Source organism: Hyposmocoma kahamanoa, unplaced genomic scaffold (assembly GCF_003589595.1).
Source record: "Hyposmocoma kahamanoa isolate Upper Pololo Valley unplaced genomic scaffold, ASM358959v1 64, whole genome shotgun sequence".
Lineage (NCBI taxonomy): Eukaryota > Metazoa > Arthropoda > Insecta > Lepidoptera > Cosmopterigidae > Hyposmocoma > Hyposmocoma kahamanoa.
In genome coordinates this window covers 23245217-23260541 of record NW_020653852.1, presented here as the reverse complement: position 1 = coordinate 23260541, position 15325 = coordinate 23245217, and the positions used below count along the sequence as shown (strand labels likewise).

General features: G+C 38.2%; 1 protein-coding gene and 1 non-coding gene across 6 annotated transcripts in view; both read left to right on the top strand.

The window, feature by feature from the left end:
- LOC113231081 (protein prickle-like) overlaps positions 1-15325 on the top strand; it is a 423515-nt gene that overhangs the window by 36032 nt on the left and 372158 nt on the right. The window lies entirely within an intron of this gene.
- Trnaw-cca lies at positions 7840-7911 on the top strand. The gene has a single exon. It is a non-coding gene; the product is annotated as a tRNA-Trp (tRNA).

The following is a 15325-nucleotide window of genomic DNA, read 5'->3' as shown; positions in this document are numbered from 1 at the left end:
TTGGCTTTGGGGAAATTGTGTTTTATGAAATTTCCTACCGCAAAGATACGTTCGCTGAAAGCGGTAATTTAAGTCTTCAATTCAAAAGGGATCGTACTTAATTATTAAAATACACACGCTTGTCGTTTGTGTATATATTGATTCCAAATTAAGCATGTATCTAGTGCTTTCTGATTGCATTACAATTTCGTAAATTTGTAGTACGAAATGCTTAAAGTAATATTTTAAACTCACCGTCACAAAAATAAATGCCAGTGTATCATTTACCGTCGGTTTTCCAAAATTTAATTTATTTATTTAGTAACTCGCGCCTCATGATGATCCCTCTTAAACGCCATCCACTCGAGCCCTACGACTCGCGCGTGAAAATAGCCTCGAAGAGATTTACTCGACAACTCCACGTTATTGCCTTGAATCCTCGCATTTCATGCACTGCCCTTGCCTTCATAAAACCGCGTTAACTTTCTAACACACTGCCAAAACCGGATCTTCAACTATAAACTCTATTGAACAAGCGTAAAGTTGCTTGTTGTAAGGGGAGAATTTTAAAACTCCTTCACAAGGGATGACATTATTCAAAGTAAATGGGTTTTGACAGTTTTATTCTTTATTATCGGATATTGCGACGTCTAGGGCAGCCGTTGCCTTTCTTTTTCATTCCACACATCTGACGCGAGTGCTCCTCTAAAGAACCATGCTAAATTGTAATCCTACTATATGTTAATAATATATAAAGTATCTCTTTACTCTGACGATGTAGTCCCCCTTCACTATATTCCAATTTTTTCATTATTTTCAGCCTTTATGCCGCATAAGTGTGTTCAGTAGCAGCAGAGCTCCTTTTGAAAGAATTTGGCCAGGGAAGTACAGCCACCTATTTTTTCCGCTCAGCAGTAATGTGAGCATTACTGCGTTTCGGTTTCGAAAGTAAGGGTGCTGGTGAAACTACAGGCACTTGAGACTACTCGACTCACGTCTCAGGGTGACGTGCGCAGCGGCAGTGCCCTTCAGGTCTTTGCTATTTCAAGTTTTGACCGACACAGTAACTGTTATGGACAGGTGTGAGTGTCGCTTAGCACCAGACGCGTTAAGACGTGATGTGATAGCTAGAGGCAATAACGTCGTCATAAACACAGACTCGGTCAGGGTACGTTTCACATTCGTCCGCCCGCATCCTCATAGCCGAGTATTTCATAATTTTGAGGACCTTTTTGGAAGTTCCTGTTATTTTATACTTGGTTTCCCGTTACAGTTTTTATTCCCTATCACGACTTGGAAGACTGGTTAAGATCTGTTTCCGTATACAAGCCAGCAACGCTGTGCTTAGTTTTTTATTTCTTTCCTGTTGGCATTTGTGTTCACTGAATGTGTCTCCGTTGTTCGAGTGTTGTAAGAATGGGAGGTCGACTTATGATTTTAACTTAAGCTTTAGTAGCAATACCTCTCGCTGCTGCTGAAAGAAAACATTGTGATGGAATGTGCACATCGAAGGAAGTTCACAACCCTTAGAAAACCTGTGAACCCACAACCCACATTATACCGGGATGGGGGACAACGGGTTCAACTCTCTTCTTAAAGGAGTCTCGTGGCTCCTGGACGTGTGATGAGTTGTTTTGTATACTCTCACGATCCCCGGAACTCCAACGAAGTCTAAACCACAACTATTAAAAAAAAGTTTAGTCATCTATGGAGAGACAACCCTAAGCGTTGAGTAAATCTTCCCCACTGTACTAACGCCACGAGCCACTCGGCAGCAACTACGCCACCGAATTTATGTCTCGAGACAGCTGTGCGATGGGTTTAAGAAAGCCTCTGTTTATTTCACGCGTTTTATGTACTCATATAATATAGCCTAGATAGTACGTACCTGCAAGAGATAAAAAAACGACTAAAAATGTTATCAAATCAGTTTGTGCTACGAGCACCTTGTGGACTTTACTTGTTTGTCTAAGAGAAATACAATGTATACCGGATAATACACCAAACAGTAAAATCAAGACAAAGGAGTTAAATGATTTTAATTTTAAAAGCAATGTACATAGACACCCAAAAGTCAGAAGTATAAAATAAAAATGTCATGTTTTATGGTAAATATTTACATTACAGTACTTTGTTAAATAAGATTACTTATGACGCCGGGTGTACAGTTGCCCGTGTTAAAAATATGTATTTACGTCTCAAAATTATAATAATCTCTGTAAACGTTGCTATATATGGTTAACTATACAGGTACCAACGTACACTTTTAAAGTATTCTATGCTTTCTATGAAAATCGAATTTTAATTTAGCTTTGTTAAAACATTTAACTGACAACGTTAACTTACAATAATTAGATGTAGTAAGTGTGGTACGAACACAAAGAAAATCATTATTCATGTCTAACGACAACTCGATTCTTTTATCAGTAGGCGCCATCTAGTCAGCCTAATGTGAACTAGCAGGAAAACTTCGTCCTCACAAGGTGTTTTAGAAATCGAGTGAATGCTTTTCGTACGGAGGCATTTGGACCGTGTAGCAAGCTATATATAATCTTGTTTCCACGAGATGTCTCACACTCGCGACTCAATGTTTTGCTACTAGGATAGCTTGCGATTTATTCGGCAAATTGCTCGAACCAAGTGAAATAGTTGACTGTCACTTAGTTTGATACACAGTTTGTATGATGTACATGTAACTCCACTGTGCATCTACCTTGTATTTGTAGGTATTAACGTACCCACCATCACTAGCTTAGGGATCACTTAGGGAAGGAGCGTGCTTTTTTTCCAAACCATTATCTTTTATTACTGTAATAATAAATATTTTACAAGAAGCATTAGCAGTTGCGTTCTTCGTCGTGTAATGGAACATTCTGTTCATGATGTTTTCTGAATATCCAATTCACTTGTGTACGGGAGTAAATAAATATTGATGGAACGCAATTCCATGTTTCGCGCGGGATCAGCGTCGAACTTGTCGCGCGATAACGAGCTCAGAATAAATTCTTACGCGGCTTGATCGCTTGACGCCTGACAAGACCTCAGAAGGGAACCATTTTTGCAGCGTTCGCTACAATTATTGATCCGACGACTCGTTTTCCATAGCTTATTGTATAACAGCGTGCGGACGAGATACGTATATCGAACGACACAGCCAACGAATACTAAATAAAAATCGCCCTCCTGCTGATGAACTTCGCGATAAACGTGTATTTAAATGGGGTGTACAGTAGCGATGGTAGTGTTTCTAGTTCAACAGGATCATTAAGTTTTTTAACTGTCACATGGCATTCTCTCGTCAGGCCGTACACTTTGACTGAGCATGGGAATTAACAAACGGATTCTGCATAATCGCCATGGTTAACAAACAAGTGGATGATATAATTAATATCGTCTTTGAGATATAATGTATCACAATTGCTTCTATACGACAATAAGCGGTGGTCCTGTCGTAACTGGGAATTGTCCACGAGAATCGTATACAAAGAGAAATAACAAAATATGTTGCATAAAATTTTCTTATATGTATACTTCAATTACCTGTAGTTCAGTGCCGAGTAGCACAGATGCATACGCAAAAGACGGCAGCAAAGATCTTTATGACCTTAGATCGTAGTCCGCTTCTGTTCTTCCTAAAATTGCTCAAATCGTCAAGCTCAAGTTAAACACGACATGAGCTTGCACGAGCGTATTTCGGAGTTTGCACCCGACAGCTGACAAAGACCGATAACAACGCCGCTCCCGATTCTTCCACAATCCACAATTAGGTAGTAGATATTGTTTGTGTCAGCATTATACTTGAGGCATCTTCTTATCATAGTGCTTGCCATCGTGGTGAAAGGATTTGTCAATCAGCGTCAGGTACTGGTCGATTGTTCCCCGTGGCGCGCCAGACGTATCCGAAAGGAATGGTACGTCGTGCATGCGTGTATTTGTCATAGCACTTCATTCTGTGCCTAGTTTTTATTTACATATTTCGACTGTCTTTCTGAAGTCACAACTAATATGGTCTATGCCGTGCACAGCCAGCCTCATCTAATAAAAGGTTGAAACGAATAAAAAGACATGATCTTCCAGTCTGGTGTCATATATCAGTATTTTTGAGAGTCGCCGTAGCCGACCTGGTAAATGATCCAATCTTCAGAAAAGGAGGATTTCCCACAATCGCCAGCATTATGAAGCGTGTTGGTGAGTTGGCTGTCCATTAAAATAGTCAAAGTTATTTGAAACTTACAAAAGACGAGGCACACAGTCGACACTCGTTCGTTGCGCGTCTCGTTCATGATGTTCGGAATGTTAATGCGACAGTTGTGACATGAGCTACTATAGGACAAGTTTTAAACGGTTTGCAGGCACGGTCAAATGGAATAAGTAGTTTATGGGAAATGAATAATGAAGAATGAATAATTAATAGAATAAATGTTTCATAAGATTCATGGACTTGTAACTTGACTTGCAAAATTGAAATCGTTCAACGTATGAAACACCCTACGCGCGGTGGCACCCGTAAAATATGAACTAAAATCCTCTTTTCCCCCACTTCGTAACTCATATAGAACCCCTCGAATACTGCACAGCCCCGAGTATAAACTATCCGGACCTACTGTTATTGCTCATAATTTTGCACTTTCTTCTCAAGCGTTAGCTTCAATGTTTCTCCTTTACATTAAAGCCTTTGATTATTAATCCTGTTTAACTGCAAGTAAATGTCTAATCGACGAATTTTAATTTTAACAAGGTGCTTAAGTTCTCGACAGTAACAAGTATAATTAAAAGTGATAGTGTTTCATTTGGTTAATTAACAGTCCTGCTAACCAAGTACTTAGTCGCAAACTAACGAGTTTCTTAATTCCTAGGGCATTATTTAGATCATCCGGACCGGAAACAATATAAAAAAGTTTATTTTAGGAGCTCGTTAGCAGCACTCAGAGCCAGTTAACCGCGTAGGGAGCAAGGCCGCCATATAATAACTTAAATTAGGTTCTTCGAAATATAATTCCTAACTCATTCAGGTTCCATTCATGTTTTCAGACAGAGCCGGTGTTCGTTCCTTGCCAACCTGACCTTCGTATTTACCCTCACTGGTAAGCACGGGTTCATGAACCGTTTATCATTGACGGCAGTAATGGTGGACATAAGCTCGCAGTCACTGCGAGGGTGCAGCGGATTTAACACGTACAGCCATGAAAATAGCGAATGTTTATTTATTTATTTTATTTATTTATTTGGTTCTCCAACAATGAGTATAATACATTACAATACCCATTACTTAGAGGAGAACACCGCATGTACAATAATCTGTTTATTTTATTTTATTTTTACATAATGTTAACATTCTATTAAAAAATATTTATGAAATAATACTTATTAAGAGAGAAAAGAGAATCTATAACTATAACTATTAGTGCAATACAAGTCTTTTAAGTAGTTCACAGACATATGGAGTTACCAAATCAGCTGAATTGTAATATTGCATATAAAGTGTATACATCCGAGAGAGGGGACAGTGCAATCTGAGACGAGTACGATGTTCAAAACTACTTCCTGTTCGGATTTCTGTGGTCGAGTTGGAGCGCTGAACTGAACTTTACTTAATAAAATTAAATCTGGACAATTAAAAACTTGAAATGTTGTTCACTATAATATTTAAACAACGAGGTTTCATATTAATTATGAGATATGTAATATCCTACTGAAGCTGTACTATTATGATAAGAATTTATATTACAATTCTGCTTGTGTCTTGTGCTTTTTTTATGATACCTAGTGGGGTGACGAGCAAGTCGTGCGGCTGGTCTTAAGCGACACGCCTGTCCACAGCAGTTGCAGTGGCACTCACAGCTTTAAATCTCAAACATATAAGGGGTACTACCACTGCACCAGTCACTCTGAGACATAAGTTGACAAGACCCGTGTTCATGTAAATTCACTAGTGCCCTGACCCTTCGAAACTGGAACGCAGTAATGCTCACATCACTGGTTGGCGGCAGAAATAAGTGGTGGCAGTACTTCCCCGGATGAACCCTTTCACGTCGCTTTCCGGAGGAACTCCGCTGCTACTATTAAACATTAGCTAGAACTCGCTACGAAATTTAGAGCTAGAATGTGTACGTTAATACGTGTGTTTGTAAATCCATTATATTTCTAACTCGGTATGTAATACATTTGAAAATATTTCTACTGATTTGTCTTTGTTAAACGGCAGACTCCGTAGCCTCGTGTAATTCGTCACCAAGTAGCCTGCAGGCTTCACACACCCGACTGGGGATTGTGAGCCTGCTGAATATAAACTCCATGTTTTTAACAGATTGACGGCGCTAGCAAGCCCCCTGCGACCACTCCGGCGCGGTGGCCTCAGGCCGTACTGTAATATGCACTTATTTGGATTCGCCGGCCGCACTCGCGAAGCGCTGAGGAAAATTTGAAAAGTGGGAAATTTGAAAAGACTAATAGTAAAGTTTTAATTGAAAATACAAAGTGGGTTACAAATGTAAATGAATTTGTCTGACCGTGTGTTGATGATCAAGGAGACGTATTAAGTCTAACGTCACGTTTTGAAATAATTCTATTCGTGCTTAACTAAGTAATATTGTGTTTGTATTTGTGTACCTTTCACAGTTAAAATCACACAAAATGGACTTTTTAAGTGTTCTTCAGTTTATCAGCCCCATAAATTTCCTAAAACGCGCCAAACTTACGGAAGGTTCTTTAATATCGAATTAGAGGAGAGTAACGGAAATCCACGCCCTCCGGATCGACACACGATAAATGACTTTTCTTTTCAACTGGGATTACTGACAACCACCATGCTTTTGCGCTTCGAAAATACTACATAGGAGCGGGGTAAGGCAGATTTTAGGAATTTTAAAATGATTCAACTACAGTTTTAACTTTGTAGAAATTTTGAACCGCTGCTTTTGAGTTCCAGTGAAAAATGGTAACGCCTACCCTCGTTCAAAACTGAAGCAAAAAATGAAATGTTTTATTCAAAAAATTATAAGGATTTTTCCTCGTTTAAAATGACGCATAACTTTTTGAAGTCGAGAGAATACAGCGGTTCTGTACGATTTACACTAGAAAGATTTTTCATTAAAGTTATTGAATGTCAGGATATTTTACCACCATGATATTCAATTATTTTTTATGAAATTGCTCCACTAGTTTGTTACAATTATTAATACAAAGATCGAACACTCAGAAAAATTCGTTCGATCCGGCCGGATTCGAACCAGCATCTTCTAGCAAACCGAGCTAGACGCTATGTCAACTAAGCCAGCGAACGAACGACGGCTGTTTCGCAAGTATTGTTAAGATAACTTTTACGCTTAACTTGCAGTTACATGTACGTGTGTATGTGAGGCACGGAATGATACTCGTGAAGTCGCTGTATATAAAATCAGTGTTTGAGATGGAGCCTGTGAATCTGAATGTTAAATGCAGAGTAAGATTAATTATTGCTCAATTCCCTTACAAAGAGTTAATTATGTCATTTGACACAATAATACAGCAAACGCAAAGCAAAATTCTTGGAAATTCTTATCGTCTCTAATGAACGCAACAAGACAAACAAATAATCGAGAGATAAAAGAGGAAAGGTGGACTTCCATTGGAGATAAACTCATTCCATGAGAAATATGATAACATCCCGTAAAGTATCTAATTTACAATTCAAAAGCAAGTAAACACTTGAATAACGTATAATAAAGTAAATACTCCAATTATCAAGGAAAATGACCTTTAAAGCCGACAGTGTACGTTTTCCTGGGGGCGGTTTCCCCCCTTACACGTAAACTACGTCACTGGGATGACGTCAGAGCCTGCAATTCGAACATGACGGCGGGTTTTGCACATGCAGTTAGAGACTCCGTGGCGCAACGGTAGCGCGTCTGACTCCAGATCAGAAGGTTGCGTGTTCGAATCACGTCGGGGTCAAATAATGGGCGAAGTTGCTTTTATATTAATAGGTGTTGTTTAAGACAGCATTAATATGACAAGCAACTCCGCCCATTATTGACAATTTTGTTTTTTTGTACTTTTGAAGTGAAATCTGTAGCCAAAATGTTGAATTTTTCGAGCAGTGGCGAGGAAGCTGCCTGCGTTTCCGCGCTGGCGCTGCGTCGTTGTACGAAGCTGTAGCTTTCGCGGCGCTGCCGGTACTGCGAAGTATTTCAGTTTGGCTTTATTTTATAGATAAGCAAATCACATTCCGATTCCTCAAATTGATTCAATAGCAGGCACTACTCATTCGTCAGGCGTATTCCTCTGAAAAAAAGGAGTAAAAAGCTCTGATGGTCGCTCCTCATCGTGTTCATTTTTCGATTTTTTTCTAATTATTTAAAAATATTACTATGTCGTCGTTCATAACTTTATAAAAATAAAATAAAATTTATATAAAACTAATTTTTGTGGCCATTAGAATGAAAAAAATATATATAACAATTAATATTTGAAATTTGTTGTTAACATTCGATAACGTAAGATATTCAATTATTTTTGTGAAATTACTTCACTAGTTTGTTATAATTATAAAGACTGAACTCAGAAAAAACCCTTCGATCCAGCTTAGATTTGATTCGATAGACTAATTTGCTTAATTCCTTTGTTCATTGTTTCATGTGGATTATCGAAGACGTGACATGAACCCTGTAAGAGCACCACAATGATTACAAGTTAATTGATTATTAATTTCGTATGCTATCTCATTACTTACTTACATTAAAAGCAATATAATAGTATTAATTCACCATAATTAAAATTAATAAGTACTTAATGAGTAAAGTCGAGTCGATACACACATACAGTCATTTATAATTAATTCTGACAACTTTGACAAGTTGTATAAAACAATATGCTTGAATAAAAAAGAAAAGACAAAAACAAAAAAGATCTTAATGAATTTCCTTAGAATATAGATTTGAGATTAACGTTTGAGGAAAATGAATAAGGCTTTGGTAAGACAATTGTACATAGGTAAAATTAAACAGTGAAAGTGAAGCCGAAGTGGCAATTTGTGTTTTAACGAATTCTACTTTTGTTGAATTAGGTAAATTAATTAGAAAAACGCCTAGGAATAAATATTGTGGTACGTTTGTACTTTGATTTACAAAAGCTGTTTTAATAACTTTGTGTAAGTGTATAAATGCGTCGGTTAAAATTGTAAATTAAACAAAATCCCGTTTTTACTCTTCAAGCGCAATATAGCGTAATTAAACCTTAAAAACCAATGTTTAATTTGTACGCCTTTTTTAGTTATAGAATGAACGTACACTCATAGATGGTCGTATTTATTTTCAGTAATTCTGTTTTTTGTATTTACAATAATTTCACATTTATGGTGGTTACGAAGTGTACGACTTTAGCCGATGATATGCAGTGTATATACATTGGCGCCGTCGCACACCAACTGTATTTGTGTCTTGTAACGTTATACCATAGAGATTAGCTCTTTTTTACAACCAATATTTTATAACTAATACAACTTTAGCCACAGTCGTGACTAAAATCGAACATTTTTAATAAAATTTTAGCGCATAGGTTTGGACAAGAATTGTCACGTTGTAATTGTATAAATTAACCATAAATGTGTATAGATTGGTTAATAAGTAATTATAATACAGTGTAGAAAATGAAATAAGACAAAAATAAATAAAAAGTATTACGTGGATTGTTGTCATTTGGATTAAATCAGTATTTTGTTATTTTTTGTTTTTTATTGTGTGACTTTTCGTGGTTTTTGAAGTTGGTTGATTTTTTTTTACAACCATGACCATAATTGAGTCACTGTCGTGACTAAAATTGTCCATTTAATCAGGAATATTATTAATATAATATTAGGTACATCGATCGCAAAATGAGTTGTAATCGTAGTTAACTTTGATAGAGTCACGTGGATTCTACGCAGGCGTAGACTGGGATAGCGGTGTGGCGGCGGAGCGAGACGGGAACGGGTCGGGCACGGGTCCGGGACAGGGATGAGATGGGGCGCTTGCACTATTGAACCAGTTGATATGTAACATAAATGCAGCGATGGTAGACCAATTGGAGAGCAGTCGCTTCACAATCTAGAGGCCGAGGGATCAAATCCTTGTGTATATGTACCTATTATTTTAATTTTTAAGTTACCTATACATTTTTAAATGTTGCTGCAAAATCTCTCGCTAACAAAGAAGAATAATTATAACCTTTTTTATTAAAAAAAAAAACCGATTTCAAACGTTTGCTCATCCGCTTTCGCAGTGTCCGTGACCGCGATCTCCTCAACGGTGACTGCAACGCGCATGGACTTCCTGTTATAACGAATCATATGAGCCCAACGACAAGGCAGCTCCTGTGCACTGCTGAGGAGTTCCTCTCGTTTGCCTACAATTTGCAGTGTCAGATTAGCCCTAGGTCACCATATTTTTTTTGCACAGGAACAATGTCAATATACCAAGTTTCATTGAAATCGGTGTGTGACGTTCAATAAACCGGATTCATTCTCTAATTTATCGCCCTTAACAGTGGTATATTAAATTTTAAATTAAAATTAGATCACTACGTAGTACTACCCCGTTCCAATAAAAAACACTTTTTTGAAGTTGGCTTGAGATATAGTGGTCAAACCTATATATATCGAAGAAAGTGTACAATCATTGGGGAACGGTGGCGGACAGTGGCCTAAAGCGTCTTAATAGAGGAGACCCCTGCCCAACGGTGGGACGTTTCATGGGTTCACGATGAATATGACCTTACGTGATTTAAAACATGGTAGCATTGAATTAAAAAATATATGTACAATATTCGTCATATTTTTTATTTAATTATCTATACAAAGGGAGAAAAATGTTGAAAATCCATTAAGCAAGAAGACCGGCAGCGAGACGTGCAGGTACATATTCACGATTGATCAATCACTGCTTCGCAGACAAAACAAATTCGACTCCAAGACGACTCCAGGAACCACGTCCCCTTACGTGTGCGACGACGAGATATACCGACACTCGGCTCGAGCAGCCATTAGGATATTGCCTGATAACTTTGCGATAGCGCTTTGCTACGCGCGTGCGAGTGCCACTACCGTGCACAGTCACAATACCTCTCTAAGAGATGACTCTGCCAAGATACTGTTGTTGAAACAAAGACAGACTACAAGAAATTGGTATTGTTATCCATTACTTTCAACTTGAAGCGAACTTTCTGTCATCTGGTATCGTGTTTCGGAAAAACCGGAAAAGTAAATAGCAAGGTGTAGCACAAAATTATACTCTGAAAGACGCACAGAAGGTTTTTTAAACGTTGGTTTTCGTAGTTGAACGATCTTCCAATCACGGTCAGGCGTGGTGATTTCCTCAATCCGCGATTAGTTCCGATCGGAATCGGTTAACCCACCGCCTGCGCAGACGCAGCCCTCGATGCGTGAAATGAGCTAAATTGAATCCAGACGGTGGGAACGGCAGCCGCTCCGCCGCCCGCGCCGGCCAACTCTCATACACCTTGTGTTTGTGTTGCTTTGTGATTGGCCGCAGACCGAACGCCGACGATTTTATCATTCAGAGCAATTTTGTCGTATTGAAATCCAAATTGAGTAGCGCTTTATTTTGACGTCTCTTGCGTGTATTAAATAACACCAATCAGTGAAGTAGTTACCGAGTAACATGAATTTTAACACTATAGTTTAGTCACCGTTGGATAGTTTTTGACCGTTTAGTAGAAAAATATTTAATAAATACCCACAACAAAGGACAGTTCACGCTTCGTGACCACATCATCAAGCAATGCCTCCTTGTCACATTTCCATCAACATTCCAAGCGAACCTCTATCCGTCGTCAGTACGTACTTCATCTCGCCTGGACTGCGGCGGCAGACCGCAAGCTGCGGTTCACACGATACATCGAATTACGCTTGAACAACTGTTCCCAAAATATTAATGTCCATTTCATTTGGGGCGATGAATGAGCTTCGGTTGTTTACATCGTAGATTAGGATTTCATTTGGCTATTTATGAACTATCAGTTGTTTAAATTTCAATATTTACATTGCACCAGCCCCTCATCTTAGACGAGCATAGCGTGGTGCTGTTAGCTGGTACAGACTTTAACTCAGTCAAGTCTTCAGTCTTTAAACTAATAAAAACTTTGGCATTAAGTTTTTCCCATGAGTGATACAACCCGTTCTTATTATGTCATAGTATAACAAGTGCAGTTAGCGCCAACGGAAATTGTTTTCGATCGTACGCCTTCCTCACACGAGCGGACGCCGTTGACTGGATTTTATGTGATTGGGTGAAAAATTGCATCGCTCCTTTAGTTTTGTAGATAATGTATTACTATATATTTTTGTCTTGTCCCTTTTTCGCACTATTACATCTTTTGAATAAATTACCTATAAACTAATTTTCTTCCATGACAGCGACTACCTCATTGTGATGAATCATACCAAGCACAGTCCATCTACCCTCTCAAATTGTGTTTCTCACGTCTGTCATCAGCGCCTGATGAATCCAAGAGTGGCCGACGCATGTTGATTGACTTCGGAGTCATTGTGAGCAGTGGTCACGCTCTTGTGGGCAATTCGGTGAACGAATTAACATTAGATTGGACTTTAATTCTAATGGAAATTGAAGCGTTGCTCATTGTAAACTACCGACTGAAGATATTATTGTTTGAATTTTTACGACATGGATTATACGATTAAGTGTAAAATTAGAAACGAAACAAAATACGCATAATTACGTTACAAATAACATTAAAAAAAGATGATAATTGAATTATCATAATAATTTGTCTCACTAATCCGTTCAAATCCATTTACAGAGAAGTAGAAAAGTTAAATTGCAGAAAAAGTTACATTTTTAAAACTAAAAGGAACTACGAACTGGTTTCAATGTTTGGACGGGAATTTTTCACTGTTTTGTTAACCTAGAACGTAGCCTGATAGGTATTAGGCACCGTTTTACCAGAACGTAGGCAAAAAATGTAGGTAATACATTTTTACTAAAATGTGGCGTGTGATGTGCGATCTTTCGAAAACAATTTCACACATTTCGCACAAATATCTGAAGCCTATACTCTTCCCATTTTCGAACCAATCATTATTCATTACTATAAACAGCGCTGTCTGCAATACCAACTCTCGGCGCATGCGCAGTCTGCAATTAGGTCCCTTCTATGGCAGCAGATGCTCTGCATTCCCGTTCTAGGCTTCGTGCCAACACATCGCCGCGGCCTTGCGCACATCGCCACCCTTAATACTTGGGCGATTGAGGCCGGTTTATCCGACAAGAGTGGCATTGGTTTTTAATTTGTTCGTGAACTAAGAATTTCTTTTCAAGGAACCTCACTTTTTCGTCTCCTTTTACAAATTGTAATTTTTCTTGAACAATTCGACCAATAGTTAGAAAAAGATGTTTCTACACAAATGGGAATTCATTAGCAGGTAGGCACTTTCCAGGTTACATTTACACATTAAGAAAAACCAGTTTTGCGATTCAATAAGCAATAATATATTGAAACTAACTGTTTTATTCGTTATACAAATGAACTTAGTAAGTGTTATTTTCCCAAAATCCCTGTATTAAAATACTCTCTTTAATACGCATATCTCTATGCAAAGAATCATTACAATCCCGTTTTAAACAAATTCATAATTTGCGACCGCTTTAACCTCTATACTAATCAATCAAAGTGCTATTATCCCTTACATCAATGTCAGGCGATAGTTTGCGGTTAATGCGGCTGTAGCTATGTTAATCGCTGTGCTCTTGTGTAGACTGGTCTGCGGCTAGTCTAGGCAGGTCTAAGCAGGTCTAGAATGCAGGCTAGTTTAGATATTGGATTCTTGTGAATAGTATTTTTATATAAATTGGTATGTAACGTGATTATTATTGACGAGATGAGCCACAGTTCTGAAAAACTTTTCTATTTAAAGCTCTATGCTTATAACGTAAATCGAACGGTGTAGAGTAGATGGAACTTGATCGTCCAATGTTGCAACTATTAATATCCGTCACAGTGAAATCCGGAGTATTACTTTAGTCAAATTGTTATCATTATTACTTTCGAAATAAGATACGCTATGTATAAATAGATTTTTTTATAACACCTAGTGACGGGACGATCAAATCGGCGCCTGGTGGTAAGCGAAACGCCAGTCCGTAACAGTTGCAGTGCTTTACCTCCCAGTGATTTAAAACACAAAGATCTGAGGGGCACTGCACCCGCGCCCGACGCCCTTAGACATAAGTTGATAAATCCCATATGCCTGTAATTTTACCAGCAAAACTTACCAACCCTTACCCTTCAAAACACTCACATTATTGTTTGGCGGCAGAAATAGGTAAGGCGTCAGTGCTTCTCTGGACGAACTCATTCATAACGAGCTCTACTGCTACTTATCATAATCATCTATGAAAATGAATACAAATACCTTTTAACGAAAAAGCTGTCACATAGCCATGTGCCAACACCGCATATGAAGTCCCGCGGGTACAATTATGAATTACATACAGGGTTTGTGGCGTTGGATACTAATTGCTGGCAGTGCACTGGAGAGGGCGCACTTCGTATCAAGTCATTACTGACGTAATTCTTTTATGTCCAACATTAATTGTTATGGATTGAAGCGTATCCTTGTGTGGAGAGTACTTGTTGGTGTTATTACATGGTTTTTAGCTATCACTAGCGTTACAATTAAAGTTAGAAGCGTGAGCTCCATCTAATGGCATTTGGGGTTTGCCTGCTCAATGACTATTAAATAAAATAAAAATTAAGTGGGACTTTGTTCATCAAACACATACTATATGTATACAAACTCACATGAGGCATGAACTAATAATTTATGAGTTATTCTGATTTCTATTTCTAATATATTGATGAAAATGAAAAATTTAACCTCACCTTCACCTTAGTGCTGTTTTTAGTGTCTTGTATTTTACCGAAGCGCTGTGAGCGAAGCTTCTCCAAATCCAAGCGAATTACATAATCTATAAAGGAAATTGTTCGGTTGTTCCTTAACCGATATGCATGAAATCAAAAACTAGCATGTAAATACAATTGTGCAGGTTTTGCTGAAGCTCAAATTTTAGTTTAGTTCTATGATCTGACGTAATTGAGGTCAAAGCTCGCCATGTTAAATCTCTGATTCCAATTTTGCGCGCGCAAATGCGAAAAAAGAAAAACAAAAAAACAACACTTTGGCAGGAAATCTACATTCATTATTATTTCAGACCAAGACGAATAAAATATTAACAGTGTTAGGGCCTTTTTTGAGACTTGCTTAGTATGACTGACCCGTGGACGGATTGATCAACACGGACTGACTGACGCTGAGTTCGTGTTCTTTTGTGTAGCTGAATACGTCGCTATTGCG